The sequence below is a fragment of the Salvelinus fontinalis genome, chromosome 36 (assembly GCF_029448725.1).
Source record: "Salvelinus fontinalis isolate EN_2023a chromosome 36, ASM2944872v1, whole genome shotgun sequence".
Lineage (NCBI taxonomy): Eukaryota > Metazoa > Chordata > Actinopteri > Salmoniformes > Salmonidae > Salvelinus > Salvelinus fontinalis.
The window spans coordinates 4376970-4393134 of NC_074700.1; the positions used below are offsets into that span (position 1 = coordinate 4376970).

Genomic DNA, 16165 nt, shown 5'->3' on the forward strand with positions numbered 1-16165 from the left:
GTTCTTTATTGAAGCTGGGTTGTGTTCATTAGAGCACACACTATAACAAAACGTAAAAAAAAAAAAAAAGCGAAACAAGCATTTGATGCAGCATCAGTTCAGATAGTGTTCGACCTCCTGTTTAACTGTGTTTGCTTACGTGTTGTGCCTTCTGAACATTACCCTGTTCTTTATTGACTTCTTCTCTGTCCGTCTCTGTAGTGGCCTGTTGTTGTTATTGTTGTAATAACGATGTTGTCTTCTGTTCTTATTTCCCACAGTGACCTGGCTTCGTTGGGACGGGCTGTGATGTTCTCTGGGTGCTGGTCTTGGCGGAGATGCAGAGGAAGCCTGCAGTGGAGGAGTGGCTCTGGGTGTTGAGGTGGTGCCCGTGCCAGCCCATGCCCGGGGGCCGGAGAGGGCCGAGTAGATGGCAGCTGAGCCGTTCTGCTCTGCCCTCCCTTCATACACCGGTAGGAGGCAGCCACAGCAATGGCAACGGACCCAGGTACAGGTAAAGAATGGATGAGGGGAGACGCCACACAGAGAGATGCACACACTGACGTGGTACAGTACGGCACTACAACAAGCAGGCTTAACATCCCCTCCCCAAACATACACTTTACTTATTTACATAAGACTGCAACTACCATAAGACGTTCATATCTTCTTCCTTCCCATCCTGTGATTTACATTTTAGTCATTGAGCAGACATTCTTATCCAGAGCGACTTACAGGAGCAATTAGGGTTAAGTACCTTGCTCAAGGGTACATTGGCAGATTTTTCACCTTGTCGGCTCGGGGATTCGAACCAGCGACCTTTCGGTTACTGGCTCAACTCTCTAACCGGTGATGCCTTTTAAGTCTCTCCCATCTTCTCTAACATAGTAGAGGTTAGGTTAGCCAGATAAATCATTGATGTGACTGATGGGGATCGGCGATAATTTCCCCTGAGGGGCAAGTTATGGCAACACAGATAGGAGGAGAGATATCTTCCATTGGTCTGATCTTGCCACAACATGCTCTTCCACACACACACACACACACACACACACACACACACACACACACACACACACACACACACACACACACACACACACACACACACACACACACACACACACACACACACACACACACACACTCTGTACTCCCATACACATTCCTCACTGCTGCAGACCTTAGCCTGACTCCCAATCTGTTTGTCCCATCATGCCAACTTCTTGTCACTCATGGGGATGCCAAATGTTTGCAGTTGGCAAGAGCACAAATCTATGACCATGCTACAGACACCTAGGCTTATTCCTGTACCAAACTCACACTGCACCACAAACACACACACTAACCCCACCACTATATACCCCTCCTTCTAGGAGCAGTAACTGTGTGAGTCTTTCGACCCTCATCACGGCGAAACCTGTCCGTCACTCCCGGATCCCTGACCTCCCATTTGACACACCTGCACCTAGTCACAAACACACACACACAGCCACCTGCTTGCTGCCTCTACCTCTCTGGTGAGCAAACGCACACACACACACACACATACACATAGTCGTGTACAGCTAACCTTGTGTGGACACACAATTCAGTCCCATTCAAAATCCTATTTTCCCTAACCCTAACCCGTACCCGAACCCTAACCTTAACCTGTTGGGGATGGGGGCGCTGTTTAGACTATTTATGCTAATGTGGCTAATTTTTTAAACGGCTTCCCACAAAATCCTTGATCGTACAATATGCATATTATTATTATTATTGGATAGAAAACAGTCTATAGTTTCTATAGGAGTTGAAATTTTGTCTCTAAGTGGAACAGAGCCCATTCTACAGCAATTTCCCTGACATGGAGTCAGATTTGAGAAACGTTGGCCACTTTTCTGAAGTCATTTAAACGGGCACTGTCGTTGCTATGACTATACGGACACTTCTTACGTCTTCCCCTGGATGCCTTTACGTGATGACGATTCCAACGGGCTCGATTGCTCGTTCACAGGCCCTACAAATGAAAAAAACCTTTAGCTAGCAAGTCTTTTCTTGCTGCGTAACGCGCGTGGAAGACACCGACCCTCTCCTGTTCCAAGCGTTAGTTTAGCCTGTTATATTTCTCCGGTCATCTTTTCACTCGTTATAGGAGTTACAAACATCACAAAGTAGTTAATTTAAAGCGTTTTATAGCAATTTATATCCGTTTAGTGCGATTTTGGGACATTTATTTTTGCAACGATGTGAAAAGTTGGGAACGCTTTTCAGTTCATCCCGAACGTAGTTGACATTTCCACATGGCAAGAGGACAGCTTTCCACCAAAAGACGATTTCTCCCAAGAAAGGATCCTTTGCCCAAGATACTGATGGAAGAACAGCTCAAGGTAGGACATTTTTATTATGATAAATCGTGTTTCTGTCGAAACATTTTAGTGGCTTAGGACGCCATGTTTTTTGACGTAGCTTCGCTTGGCGCAAACTGTATTGAAAAGTAAGGATAAATTAAAAAATGTAATAACGCAATTGTATTAAGAATTAAATTGTCTATCAATCCCTGTCCACCCTATATTTTTTAGTCACGTTTATGAGTATTTATGTATAAGAGTAGATCACTGTCTAAGTGGCGCAAGGACGTTTTCTTTACCAGCTTGTCTACATTTCACATTGTCTAACCATGATTTTGGTGGCTAAATATAAACATTTTCGATCAAACTGTATATGCATGTTGTAATGTGATGTTACAGGAGTGTCATCGGAAGAATTCTGAGAAGGTTAGTGAAAAAATTAATATCTTTTGGCGATGTTGACTTTTATCGCTCACTTTGGCTAGAATCAATGCTGGGCTGCTAATTGCTATGTGCTAAGCTAATATAACGATTTATTGTGTTTTCGCTGTAAGACACTTAGAAAATCTGAAATATTGTCTGTATTCACAGGATCTGTGTCTTTCGATTCGTGTATGCTGTGTATTTTTACGAAATGTTTGATGATTAGTAGTTAGGTAAACACGTTGCTCATTGTAATTATTCTAGTCCATTTGTGATGGTGGGTGCAATTGTAAACTATGCCATCTACCTGAAATATGCACTTTTTTCTAACAAAACCTATCCCATACCATAAATATGTTATCAGACTGTCATCTAATGAGTTTTTTTGTTGGTTAGAGGCTATAAATATCTTAGTTTAGCCGAATTGGTGATGGCTACTGGTGTTGGTGGACAAATAAAAGATGGTGGAATATGCTAATGTGTTTTTAGGTAATAGATGTACATCTTTACATATTGTGTCTTCCCTGTAAAACATTTTAAAAATCGGAAATGTTGACTGGATTCATAAGATCTGTGTCTTTCATTAGCTGTATTGGACTTTAATGTGTGAAAGTTAAATATTTTAAAAAAATATTTTTTTTGAATTTCGCGGCACTGGTTTTTCAGTGGGGGGGGGGGGGGGAGTGCCGCTAGCGGCACGCTGATCCTAGACAGGTTAACCCCAACCTTAACCCGAAAACCTAACCTTAACCCTAACCCTAAAACTAACCCCAGATCCTAACTGTGTGAGTCTCTCGGCCCTCATCACGCCGGAACCTGTCCGTCACTCCCGGATCCCTGACATCCCATTGGACAGAAGCCTTCTGTTTGAGTTCCTGCTCTTCGTCTACCTGCTGGTGGCACTGTTCGTTCAGATCATCAACATCTAAAGGACTGTGTGGTGGTACCCTTACAGTCATCCTGCCTCCTCCAGGTCTCTTGTGGGTTGTAGTACAGAAACACACACACACACAGTACATTAATATCTACAGGACCGTGTGGTGGTAACCCTATTGTCATCCAGTGGCCTCAACGTCTCTGGTTATATAGACACACACACGTGCACACAGTCACAAACACACACACACACACACACACACACACACACACACACACACACACACACACACACACACACACACACACACACACACATTCCTTCAGTCTGTTTATGTTGTCTCATCTCCCTGCAGAACTTCCATCTGATAGACTACCACCTCACTGGGATGCTGGCCAGGAGACTGCTGTTGACTGTAGTGTCATGGGTACTACACATTATATCTCTATCACTCTATATCTCCTTCTCTCTCATTCTCTCTCTATCTATTGCTAGGGGCCAGGAGACTGGTTACTACATTAGAAATTAAAAATAAATTAAAAGGTAAAATGATCTATAAGCCATCATGAATACTTTTTCTTTACAGACCTATATTGTCACTATATCTGTCAAATAACAAAATAATATGGTACTTGACAGTTTACTGTGGAATTGTAACGGTCATAATGACATTTGACTTTTTTCTCTATAGACTGCTGGCATGAGAAATGGAACCCCGGCTGTTTCTGTCTTTCATTTCTTTGCCGGAACTTGGGTTTCTCGGAGATGCAAGTAAATATAATTAAGAAACATAATGAAGAAACATCATGAACACAGTCCGAATGGTTCTACCGCCATTACAGCTGTAGAACACTGGAACTATTCTGGAATACTGGAGCTAAGGTGGCTGACATTTTTGCCATCCACTGGATGCTGGAAGACATCGGCCACAAGCTTGACCCAAGACAACTTGGATGCAAAAATGGCCGGTTGAAGACAAATGTCTTGGTCGACCTCCCAGACATGATGTAAAATCCACTGATGCAAGTGAGACCATTAGATATGGACTATAATATCAGCAGATTTAGCCAAAGCCTTCAACAAAGTTGACCTTACAGTGGTAACAAAGTGCTTGATTCAGCTAGGAATCAGAGAGTCCTTAATCCCCTGAGTCTGTAGATTCATCTCCAAGAGGAAGCAGAGGCTGAGGTACTTAGGCACCCTTTCAACACAGCAATATCTGACCTGTGGAGTGACTCAAGGTACAATTATTGGACCCCTTATCTACCTGGCCCTTATCAACAGCGCACTTCAGAAGTTTGATCACAGGTGGAAGTGCATTGATGATATGTATAATGCAGAGTTCATTCGGGTGGGGTAGGCTCTCCAGCCTTCAACATAGTCTCGAAAATATGTGGGGTGGCAGGTAGCCTAGTGGTTAGAACGTTGGGCCAGTAACCGAAAGGTTGCTAGATCGAATCCCTGAGCTGACAAGGTAAACATCTGTCGTTCTGAACAAGGCATTTAACCCACTGTTCCTAGGCCTTCATTGTAAGTAAGAATTTGTTCTTAACTGACTTGCCTAGTTAAATAAAGGTTGACAAAAATAAATAAAAAGTGGATGAGTTCTCCATGCAGCTCAACCCAAACAAGACTAAAGTCCTGCACGCTTGCTTTACAAACAACACACCCCCTTTGGAATCCCTGTACCTAAATGGACACACTCTGCAAACAACATCTGATATTAAACTGCTGGGATCCAGGATAACCTGAGGTGGGCCAGCAGGTGGAAAAGGGTAACCAGAAAGTCTTTGTGGTTCTCTGTGGCTCAGTTGGTAGAACACGCCCATGAGGCATGAAACGCCAGGATCATGGGTTCCATTCCCAAACCTGGGCCAGTCACCATCTACACCACCAACTTTGAGGCCTGTACTAAAATACAGCGCCCCTGCATGGCACTACTATCTCACCTCAATCATGACTGGACAATTGGATTGAGTACAGAAGTGCGCATGCTGGAATATCCTTGGGCCATGATTCAGCAGCTACACATCAGCACACTCAACCCTCAACCTCTGCCCACTGATTGAGAGAAGAACCCAAACCTCTGCCTCCAGTTTGCCCATCTCCTCTAGTCTGACAACAGGAACTTCCTACCACAACCAATCATCACAAACTCTGGAAGAAAAACACGCCACTCACACAAACTCAGACCTGCCAGAGTAAAAATTGAACGATCTCAAAGAATTGCTGAGATAATTGACTCAATTATTGAACGACAACTCATTACAACACCCACAACAATAGTTCCCTAAACGTATGTTGCATGTACAGTGAGTTTACAAAACATTAAGAACACCTGCTCTTTCCATGACATAGACTGACCAGGTGAATCCAGGTGAAAGCTATGATCCCTTATCGATGTCACTTGTTAAATTCTCTTCAATCAGTGTAAATGAAGGGGAGGTGGCAGGCATAATGGGACCCATGTCATCAAAAAAGTTATACTTTTGACTCATCTGTCCATAGAACTTTCTTCCAGGTGCTTTTTGGCAAACTTGAGTCAACTTTTCGGATGAGATGGGTCCCGTTATGCCTGCCTCCTCCCCTTCATTTACACTGATTGAAGAAAATTTAACAAGTGACATCAATATGGGATCATAGCTTTCACCTGGTAAACTGGTAAACTTTTGACCTTTTGCCTTTCCACGACCATTCTAGCCCTTTGGATGAATAAACATTGTAAGACTCCAACCATCTGCCTCCTGTGTCTGCATCTGGGTCTCACCTTGTGCCTTGACAGATCTAATAGAAGTTGTGTGATGCTTAAGATGACGCACAGCAACAGTTTCTACAACGAAACCATGATTCCAATAACCTCTCCGGTCGAATTACTGTAAAGTACGTCGCCATCAACATGACTACCGCTACAATCGACCTGTTCGCTACGTTCCTGCACCCAACCCACAAAAAGTGTCAGAGCACAAGGGTAACAAAGGGTTGAAGGACGATCAAAACGTAGACCAATGTTCTACAGAAGTTACACTACGGGAAGAACTAAAGCGAGAACAATTTGAGGAAAGGGTAAAAGATAAGTCACAAGGACTAGACGGGGAATTACCGGACACCAGGTCCGCAGGAATTAACACCTATAGCAAGGACGTTAAAGTTCAAATTTCTCCCACTCTCATTCAAGACCCTATCCAGGGCCCGGTTGATCAAGAAACAAGCCCCCGGGCTTTGTCTATAGACTCTGATACAAAGGTTGCAAAGAAAAAGGTCAAACGCTTCATTAAAGCCAAGCCCACTCAAAATCGGAAAAGTCCATCTGCTTCCACCTTGAACAGAAATGGCACATCATGTCGTTGTGAACGACCACTCCACTTTGTGGGGAATGTGTCCACTAACCACGAATCTAAACGGCCATACCTGGAAACAGTCCTGGAGGACTGCTTAATAACTGGTCATGCGCTAATTGTTTCAGGTGCGACAATATCACTCATCTCTCAAACATTGTTCGATGATCTCAAAAGGGCTTTGAAGCCAACAGTTTCGAGGCTGGTAACATACACAGGGTGAACGAGCGATACGTCCTGGAAGTGTAGTTTCAGCATGACTCTCAATGTGAGAGGCGAGGTAGTCTGAGTGACCCTTCAAAGTTTAGTGTCGCGTCGTTCCACTTTTAACCAACGAGGTAGTCTGAGTGACCCCTCAAAGTTTAGTGTCGCGTCGTTCCACTTTTAACCAAACAACTCACTCAGACTACCTCGCCTCTCACATTGAGAGTCATGCTGAAACTACACTTCCAGGACGTATCGCTCGTTCACCCTGTGTATGTTACCAGCCTCGAAACTGTACCCATGCTACTTGGAGCAGACTTGATGGATCGGTTACTGCCATTGATGGATTGGAAAACCATCCAGGTATGGTCACAGGCCACAGTGCCTTCTTTACTGACCACACTGTCTTCCCCTAATGCTAGCTTCAACGCAGTCATTCACGAGGGGTATCTGTCAAAAGCACCCCTTGGGAAAAAGACGTTTAGAAACCTCTTGGTGCAGAATCCAAACCAAGGAGATATTACGATATCTCGACACATTCCATCAGCCAACCTGATTGACCATTCTTTTCATGATTTCGTGCCAGCTGTCTCTGTGAATAAGCAACTTCCCTCCTCCTTGCAGTCGTGCAATGTGGTAGTTGAGCTAAACTTCTCTTGCCCTTCGGACACTTCCGCAAGCACTGCGTCCGTTTCAGCAAGAAAAACATCGATGCGCAGAGTATACTTTGCTTCCGATGATACACCTTCCGCTTTGTTGGGGACTGTCACCTCTTACAATGACACTAATGGTATCAGTCCAGCAACTGACCCGATGACACCCACTGGTGAAACACTTTGCGATATCACAGACCGATATCCTCGTCTCAGTTCGCAGGTACTGAAGAGGTTGCCACACGCGGACGCGGTGGTGACTGACATGCCTCGACAGCCACTGAGCGTTTTGAAGCACAAACACCAGAAGATTTGGTTGAAAGGTCACAGCCATTCTCATAACATCGCGGCCGCTGACAACTCGTACATAGGGTCCGACCTTTTCGTTTGCGCCTCTGACATCAACACCACCCGCTGGTGGGGAGGTCCCGAGACACAAAGGGGGGGAATAGTAGCCCAGACCCATGATGAGCCTCATCGAGGCCCGTGGGGGGGTCAAGACTACGGACAACACCGCACGAGGCCGCCAGAGCATAAATCAAATCTAGTTGTAAACTCCTCTACGAGAACAGTGAGGAGCAGACAGGCCCCTAGACGGGGATTATCTTAGAACACATCTAAGATAGTACTGAGGTGTACCACACTGGTCGTAAAGGAAGTCCAGTGGACTTGTCCACCTCCAAAACAAATGGCAACAATAATCATTCCTTGCCATGTGTAGGTTCAACTACAATACAACTAGTAAAATGCTCTAATCATGTGTTCCATTAGTATAATATTTCAGAATAAATCGGTAGGATAACTGGTCCCCTTGAGTACCAGTACCAATACCTGCAACAGTCAGTCCAGCTACAGTCAGTAAGAAGGTTAGAGACCTAACCAATCAAATTACCCTTGACAACAGCTACATAGGAGTCACTCAGAGTGCAATACGTGGAAGGGAATCTCCAGTGCACTCTTTCAATGGTTAACACACGTCACCATTCAGGAGGAAAATTATTAGAAGTCATGAACCATGATCACACCAAGTACGACTGGTCCAATACTTAAAGAGTACTTCCGTCGTGAGGTTAGCTCCTCCGTGGATAACATAGCTATGAAATAGACTTCATACCTATCGCCACTACAATAGTAGAAGACATAGAACTACTACAGGCTCCCTTGACACCAATTCTGACTGACCTCCAGGCATTGACCTGAAAATTACCTGACTACATCAGACTCATTCTGAACAAGTTGTAATCTGCCAGGATACTTGTTTTTCTTCCCTTGACATGCGCGCTTGTGTAAGCATAAATGCACTTGCACAATGGAACATCCAATTAGGATTTATGCTAGGATCACTTAAGGGTCCAAGCAAAATACCAGCCTTAGTAAAGTTGAACATTTACTTCTAGGCCTTTGACTGTACAGCATTCACCAGTTTTCTTCCCAGAAGTCCATAGGTCATCCCTGTAGACTGCCCAAAACTGGTGCCTTACAGCTGTAGACTGTAGTTATCAACTTAGGATAGTGCCTAAGCAACACACCAAGTAGGAAAACCCTAGATATGGCATTAGAGACAATGCCATGATAGTCATTTTTGCTAGAACATTGGACGTATATAGAATACAGTCCAATTAGATGACTTTTGTGTGAGAACTATGTTTTGTATATATTTTGTTTATGCTTTCATTCCTTTTCGGTTCAGTTCCTTTGACACTTAGGAAGTGATAGAGCCATAAACAAAGTCCCCATTCAACCATCACTTAGTGCCACAACGCCGCTTATTGGGGAATGAATGTAATTATATATATTTCATGAGTGTGTGTGCGTTGTTAACATCTGCCTAAGTTACTACCCAGATCTTCCAGTCTGAACGACGACCAGACGACGGGTCCGGAACGACGATCCCAAATCCGGACACCCACGGCCCATCCTTGTGGGACTGCAACGATGATCTACAAACAGGACATCACATGGTCATGATTTTATGTTGATTTGTAACTCGCAGGACAAACAAGATCCAAACCACCAGGGGGGGTATGTCATGACGTAGCCCTCTTCGGTACAGTGAGCACGATCCCCCTCTCTCTGTCTCCTACACTCTGGCTGCTGCGACATCAGGTCGTAAATTCCTAGGGAAGATCCTGCCTCATGGCCAGACAGTATAGAGAGAGTGAGTTTTCATAGAGAGAACAAAGGAATTTCTTCCACCTCACGGGACTGGACAAACGAACAACATTTATGTTCTGGAGAAGGTATAAAAGATCAGTGAAGAATCCAGCTGCGAACTTGTCCGTTTGGTACAATTTTGTGAAACTCATGGGAGACAATATGGCCACATTACCATAACGCTGTTTATATAATAGCCTCAGTTATGAGGCTTACATCTAATTGTTGTATAAGATGAATGAGTGAGGATGATACTGTTTGTGAAATTGTGTAATGTGATTTTGGACTGTTTAATGAAGAAAACTCCAATTCCCTTTGGAGTTTAACTAAATCAGAGGACCGCCCATGAGCACAGTTATGGTCGGGCATCATGGGACAGGCCCTTTTCTGCTCTTCCGAATAAAACACCCGCCCGGGTTTTCTATCATGCAGACCAGCTTACCTCGATAACGAGAGGGCCAAGGTTTGAGAGGAGACCAGCTTACCTCGATAGCGAGAAGGCCAAGGTTTGAGTAGATGGCTGAATCTTTTAACCATGCCACGTGGTTAAACTCTTAGACTATCGATACCGACAGAATAAGAACAAGTCTTTGATATTAATTACTAGTCTGCAGCTAGGAATTCAGTATCATTGAACGCGAAGACCGACAACTGCCGAAACATCTATTCTATAACGACTGTCACTCTGAACTACCCAGTCTAACCACGACAGAGAGAGAGAGAGAGGGCGGACAGACTCTCCAACAGAAACAAACTTTTCAACAGAGATCCCGACGACACACTGAGCGTAAACATATATATATATTGATTGCAATTGTTCCCGAATGAGTGAGCGTTCATGTGCAAAGAATTAGCATTTCAATTGTTATAATTATCAACTCTGTAGTGACTTCTCAGCTGACCCCCACTCCCCTTTTGTCTAACAAGCCGCCATGCCGGTTTAGCACACTAGGGCACATCCGCTATCATTTCTTTGTAACCATCCACTTTGTTTATTTTTGTGATGCATTTCTGTGAATTACTTAATCAGTAAATAAATTATTTTAAGACAATTGATGTATGGATGACTCATAGTAAAGACTGGGTTCGTGCAGATAACCAACAATTTACGACGTTTGGAATGAGACTGACGTGAGGTAAACAATAATTAATTAATTCAAAGACTAATTGATCAGATATTAAAACATCTGAAAGTTATATTAGGAAAATTATAACTTTGTAATCTGAATATTTTCCTTGGGGCTGATGTCAATTAGCCTATCAGAAGCTTCTAAAGCCATGACATCATTTTCTGTCATTTTCCAAGCTGTTTAATGGCACAGTCAACTTAGCGTATGTAAACTTCTAACCCACTGGAATTGTGATACAGTGAAATAATCTGTCTGTTAACAATTGTTGTAAAAATGACTTGTGTCATGCACAAAGTAGATGTCCTAACCGACTTGCCAAAACTATAGTTTGTGAACAACAAATTTGTGAAGTGGTTGAAAAATGAGTTTTAATGACTCCAAGCTAAGTGGATGTAAACTTCTGACTTCAACTGTATCTATGAACCTTAGCTATCATAGTTGTTGTATCGACTTCAAGTCTGAATGGCATTAATGAAGCCTATGGATTGAGTAGAATATAATAACTTTATTGTGCCAAGGATGCAAGTCCTATATGCATGTAGTTATTACCACACATGAGATCCCCCACATTGAAGCCTGTACATTGAATATATTCACTGATCATGTACTCTTCCTTGGCAAATAAAGGTGCGGTTCAGGTATGAATCTATGTGAGAATTTATTTTGCAGTCATATCCAATACCAGGTGTATCAATCTCCATTCTTTGAATGATGCTGTGTCTGCATGTATGTATTACAATTATACACAGTGTTTACCACTCCTCCTCCTGGGACATTGTAACTATGCAATAGACTAGAAACATGATTTAAGTAAAGGCTGATTTGTAATTCATATATATACAGAAAAAAACAGTACACTACACTTCCTATGCGTATCTAACTCCCTTCATCTGCATTAATCTGAGGACACGGGATACAGTAGGTGTAGTATTTCAATGAGATACTTCATTTCAACCAGTGGAGAATGTGACATGCTTTATTGAAAGAAGTTCATTATCCAGATGTCATAAATACATAATACATGCATTATAAATATTATAAATGTTATATTTTATTATAAATACAAGTTCAATCTGTACTTCAATGCACATATGGTATGCATTATAAAATAAGAGGAAGAAAGGAGGTGGGGAGAGAGGTGTAGAAGACAGAAAGGGAAAGATGTAAGAGGAGCAGGGAAGACAGCATATGATGAATGAATTACAGTGCTACCCTAATATTCTCTCAGTTCAACACAATTACATAGTGTCTCTAGCGGTGTCTCCTAACCAGCCTTTGGCCCCCAGTTGGCCCAAAGGTTATCTTAAGAGCGGGTGCGGTGGTGATGACGGGACTGGCTTCCTCTCTCACATCAAAACATAACTGCAGACGGGAGACAGATGGATGGAGAGAAAGCATGATTAAGCTTTGTTTTTTAAAATTCTAATACGGTCAGCCATCATAATCATCAGGAGGTGAAATGCAAAACTGACCTTGGATCATTAACTCTGGGAGTACTACATCTTTATCTGTATTTCAATGTAAAGCATCTTTTTAATAATACTTCCTGTTGACCCGACCAAGTGACCTCTCACCTATGATCATGCTGTGCCCTCTGTGTCAGCCAGTTCAGATACGGGAGGGGTTCACCAACACAGATGATATAACCTAGAGGATATAGGGAGAAGGGGGGAGAGGGACAAAGTGAAGGAGAGAAAATAAGGTACTTAAAGAGACTGTGTTCAACAGGAATCTGTGTGTGTGTGTGTAGTCTCACCTGGTGTCCACACTAAGTGGCTACAGAGTACTTTATGCTGAAAAACAGACACACGAGGACAAACAATAGAAGACCATTTCATTAGACTTTTACATTACCAGATCATTGTGAATTACTAAAGTATAATATCCCTTATAACAAATCATGATAACATTGGGTAGATAGATACATGTGCATGTGTAGCATGTGACAATGGCAGGATCATATCAAGGATAGCGTCACAAATGAATACATAAATACCACTTGAAGCTTGATGATGACTTGATCATTTGAATCAGATGTGTAGCGCTAAGGCAAAAAAAAAATTGCACCCCTTTGAGTTCTCAGGACCAGGACTAAGAACCACTGCTCTTCATTGGGACATCTTCATCTGCAGACAGGCTTTCACAGCTCTCTGTATCTGAGGACAGAAAACCTCACGAGAAACAGACTTCATTATACTCAAATTAGACAGCACTGAATAGGATGTTCTCTGTTCTCACTTCTAAGGACTGGAACTACACAAAGAGCCTACTCTCTTCACCCTCCTCCATGGCTGTTAGCTAGCTACCCACACATGTATTTTACAGTGTTAAATATATCAAGATAGCTAGCTAATATGAAGTTAGGTAGCTGTTCAAATGTAATTAACTTAGCTAGCTATCTACACCGTATGTAAACTAGCTAGCAACGTTGTCAGCTCATTTGAGTTAATTTGCATAGGCTAACCATTGCGATTAATGGTATTTACCATCTTCTGCTTTTTATGAATAAACAGGCATCAGGGTAAAAAAAATACTACGATTTCAATGCCCCCTCCCCCACATTGTTACTTACCTTACAGATCACAAAGTCAGCCAATTTCCCCTCCATTCATATGCAAATACATTTGATTCATACACTGGGTTGTCTGGCTGACATGTTTTCATTTTATACAGGATTTCCCTTATCGACACTGAAATAATATTAGTCCTCTATTATAATTTTTAAAAACTCATAGCTGCCGGATCGTTAGCCATGAACAGTATGTTGTGCCAGCGTATCAGCCTCCAGTTTGATAGTTTGTTTTGTTGTTTTGTACGTCTTGCTTGCCTTGAACTTACCTCCGTTTGTTCTGTCTACAGTAATTCACCCGGAACACTCACCCCATTCCTGCCTGGTCGTCGGTGGCTTTTGTTACTCCCTTGGATCTGCCTATTCACTCCCATCAACTCACCTCCGCTGCCCGCTCCACCACCTGGATCTTTCTACCTCTACATTTAAACTTGTAAATAAATACTCACCTTCGTCCTACTCTCCTTGTCCTGGTCTGCTTCTGGGTTCTACTTTAGAAAAAGCGTGACAGCTGCCCTCTTTGTTCTGTTTGTAGTGCTAGTGTTTTTAGTTATTCTTTGCAGCTCACATTATGTATGATAGTTTTCTATTCTTAGCAGATAATGACAACATGACAATAACAGTAGCTGATGTAATGAAAAGGTATAGGCTTAATACAACCACCAATTACATAAGGTATAAATAATATGGCTACAATTGGTTTTATTTTTTATTTTTTTATTTCACCTTTATTTAACCAGGTAGGCTAGTTGAGAACAAGTTCTCATTTGCAACTGCGACCTGGCCAAGATAAAGCATAGCAGTGTGAACAGACAACAACACAGAGTTACACATGGAGTAAACAATAAACAAGTCAATAACATGGTAGAAAAAAGAGAATCTATATACAATGTGTGCAAAAGGCATGAGGTAGGCAATAAATCGAATAATTACAATTTAGCAGATTAACACTGGAGTGATAAATCATCAGATGATCATGTGCAAGAAGAGATACTGGTGTGCAAAAGAGCAGAAAAGTAAATAAATAAAAGCAGTATGGGGGTGAGGTAGGTAAATTGGGTGGGTAGTTTACAGATGGACTATGTACAGCTGCAGCGATCGGTTAGCTGCTCGGATAGCAGATTTTTAAAGTTGTTGAGGGAGATAAAAGTCTCCAACTTCAGAGATTTTTGCAATTCGTTCCAGTCGCAGGCAGCAGAGAACTGGAAGGAAAGGCGTCCAAATGAGGTTTTGGCTTTAGGGATGATCAGTGAGATACACCTGCTGGAGCGCGTGCTACGGGTGGGTGTAGCCATCGTGACCAGTGAACTGAGATAAGGCGGCACTTTACCTAGCATAGCCTTGTAGATGACCTGGAGCCAGTGGGTCTGACGACGAACATGTAGCGAGGGCCAGCCGACTAGGGCATACAGGTCGCAGTGGTGGGTCGTATAAGGTGCTTTAGTAACAAAACGGATGGCACTGTGATAAACTGCATCCAGTTTGCTGAGTAGAGTATTGGAAGCTATTTTGTAGATGACATCGCCGAAGTCGAGGATCGGTAGGATAGTCAGTTTTACTAGGGTAAGTTTGGCGGCGTGAGTGAAGGAGGCTTTGTTCCGGAATAGAACGCCGACTCTAGATTTGATTTTGGATTGGAGATGTTTGATATGAGTCTGGAAGGAGAGTTTGCAGTCTAGCCAGACACCTAGGTACTTATAGATGTCCACATATTCTAGGTCGGAACCGTCCAGGGTGGTGATGCTAGTCGGGCGTGCGGGTGCAGGCAGCGAGCGGTTGAAAAGCATGCATTTGGTTTTACTAGCGTTTAAGAGCAGTTGGAGGCCACGGAAGGAGTGTTGTATGGCATTGAAGCTCGTTTGGAGGTTAGATAGCACAGTGTCCAGGGAAGGGCCGGAAGTATACAGAATGGTGTCGTCTGCGTAGAGGTGGATCAGGGAATCGCCCGCAGCAAGAGCAACATCATTGATGTATACAGAGAAAAGAGTCGGCCCGAGAATTGAACCCTGTGGTACCCCCATAGAGACTGCCAGAGGACCGGACAACATGCCCTCCGATTTGACACACTGAACTCTGTCTGCAAAGTAGTTGGTGAACCAGGCAAGGCAGTCATTAGAAAAACCGAGGCTATTGAGTCTGCCGATAAGAATATGGTGATTGACAGAGTCGAAAGCCTTGGCCAGGTCGATGAAGACGGCTGCACAGTAATGTCTTTTATCGATGGCGGTTATGATATCGTTTAGTACCTTGAGCGTGGCTGAGGTGCACCCGTGACCGGCTCGGAAACCGGATTGCACGGCGGAGAAGGTACGGTGGGATTCGAGATGGTCAGTGATCTGTTTGTTGACTTGGCTTTCGAAGACTTTAGCTAGGCAGGGCAGGATGGATATAGGTCTGTAACAGTTTGGGTCCAGGGTGTCTCCCCCTTTGAAGAGGGGGATGACAGAGGCAGCTTTCCAATCCTTGGGGATCTCAGATGATACGAAGGAGAGGTTGAACAGGCTGGTA

The 16165-nt window shown here is 43.2% G+C and overlaps 1 long non-coding RNA gene and 1 pseudogene across 2 annotated transcripts; one reads left to right on the forward strand and one right to left on the reverse strand.

Annotated features, from left to right (window-relative positions):
- The first annotated feature begins 380 nt into the window (after nucleotides 1–380).
- On the forward strand, nucleotides 381–5450 carry LOC129835403 (transmembrane protein 39A-A-like; annotated as a pseudogene).
- Nucleotides 5451–12046: 6596 nt separating this feature from the next.
- Nucleotides 12047–14292, reverse strand: LOC129835054 (uncharacterized). Of its 2 annotated transcripts, XR_008756375.1 has the most exons (3): nucleotides 12845–14292; nucleotides 12663–12735; nucleotides 12047–12450 (listed from the first exon to the last, which is right to left on the reverse strand). It is a non-coding gene; the product is annotated as an uncharacterized LOC129835054 (long non-coding RNA). The 2 variants fall into 2 exon arrangements; XR_008756374.1 differs by having other exon boundaries at nucleotides 12663–14292.
- Nucleotides 14293–16165: the final 1873 nt, after the last annotated feature.